Consider the following 2,211-nt stretch of genomic DNA (forward strand, 5'->3'; position numbering starts at 1 on the left):
CTAAAGGACCATTTTGTACCTGTAGATTCCAAATGGGATAGATATACAGCTGCATTCTCTTAATCCAATGAACAGAGAGATTTGTTCTAATAGTGTTTATGGATAGGATAATATGTCTGCATCTTGTACGATGAATAACCACTAAGACAACAATATGCAATGTATTAATTATTGAAACTGTGCTAGTAATCGGTTTTGAAACTGTCGCATTGCTGTTTATTTTTCAATAAAATTATTAAAAAAAAAAGAGAATAAGAAAACAAAAAAAAGATACATAATTTCAAAACCAGATGACAAGAAATTAACACTGGTTATTATATTGCATATTGTTATCTTCAAATTAGTTTTTCAAATTACTAGATATAGGCGTGCAAATTGATCTAACAATATAAGCCCTAAATGTTTCTTTTAATGAAGTAATAGAAATCAGTAGTATAACTATCTTGTGTTTGTATGAATATATTTTTTCCTTCATTCTTTTCTCCATTTCCCATACCAGTTGTTCCTTCCTTTTGAGCTGTTTCTTTCCCTTTCACAGTATCTATTGTACCTTTTAGATCTAATTCACTTGTCTAGTTATTTATTTGTTTATTTATTTTTTATTTAGGACAGGGTGTACAGGGTGTGCAGGGTTTCACTGTGCAGATCAGACTTGTAGTGATCCTCCTGTTCACAGCCTCCCAAGTGCTGGAATTACAGCTGGTGCCAACACGCCCCGCCTCGATTGCCATTTCAGTGCTCTCTAGGGTGGGGCTGGCACAGCAGGCCGGGATCAAACTCCTGGTCCCTGCATCTGCCTAAGCAGGTGCTTTAATCCACTGAGCTACTTAGCTGGCCCTCTTTTAGTTTCTTATGCTAGGTAGACAATACAATGTTTACACGTGTGAATCTGATTTATTTCATCTATGAATACGGTCTCTAGCGGTATCCATTTACCTATAAAAGCCTCAAGTTTGTCTGTCTTTATAGCTTAGTAGTACTCCACAGTATGAAAATACCACATCTTTTTATCCTTTTCTCAGTTGATGGGCATTTGGGTTATTTCCAAGATTTAGTTGATACAAACTGAGCTGCTAAAAGCATGGGTTTCAGTTCTGTTTTTTTGGTTTTTTTTGAGGAACCAGGGACTGATCTCAGGCCCTTGCACTTGCCAGGGAAGCACTTATTCTACTGAGATATCTCCCCGGCCCTGGGTTTCAGTTCTGGAAAAGTACCAGATGGTGAATAGTTGGGTCAAATGGGACTTCTGATAATAGTTCTTTGGGTGCATCTCTAACTGCTATATCCACAGTGGTTGTACCACTCTACATTGCCACCAGTATTAGAAAAGAGTTCCTTTTTTCCCCACAGCCCCACCAGCATTTGTTACTGGTTGACTTCTTGATGATAGCCATTCTTTCTGGGTTGAGACGGAATCTCAGTGCTGTTTTAATCTGTATTTCTCAAATAACCAATGATGCTAATATTTTTTCATTTATTTATTTGCATTTAATTTTCTTCATCTAAAAGTATATATTCATGTTAGATGCCAATTTTTGATTGGATCTTTGAATTCAGGGATATATAAATATATACTAAGTTGGGGAGATAGCTCAGTAGAATAAGCACTTGACTGGTAAGTGCAAGGTCCTGAGTTCAATCCCTGGTACCTCAAAAAATATATATATATTAATCTTTTATTTCCTTACTCGGTACAGGCTTTTCCTACACAGCTTGCACTCTTAGTGATCCTCTGGTCTCATCCTCCCCAGCACTGGGACTACAGTTGTGTGCTGCCTCACCTGGTCCCAAGACCAGCATGGCATGTGGCCCTGGGGATCAAACTCAAGTCCTTGCACTTGCCAGGTTAGCACTTAGACTGCTGAGCTATCTCCCAAGCCCAGGGACTGATATTTTTAAATTCTTTATGTGGTCGAGATAGAAATCCTTTTTTTTTTTTTTTTTTTTTTGAACTGGGGATTGAATTCAGGCCCTTGCACTTGCCAGACAAGCACTTATTCTACTGAGCTATCTCCCTGGTCCCAAATCCTTTTTCTGAGGGACAATTGTTTAGAAAATTTTTTCCACTGTATAAGTTTTCTTTTTACTTTGTCGGTGTTTTCTTTTGCTGTGTAAAAGCTTTTTAATAGAAAGAGATTGTTGATTGTTTGAGATATTTCATGTGGAAAGCCAATTCTTTCAGCACCATGGTTTTTTTTTTTTTTTTTTTTT

The sequence above is a fragment of the Octodon degus genome, unplaced genomic scaffold (assembly GCF_000260255.1).
Source record: "Octodon degus isolate 3935 unplaced genomic scaffold, OctDeg1.0 scaffold00124, whole genome shotgun sequence".
NCBI classification, from domain to species: domain Eukaryota; kingdom Metazoa; phylum Chordata; class Mammalia; order Rodentia; family Octodontidae; genus Octodon; species Octodon degus.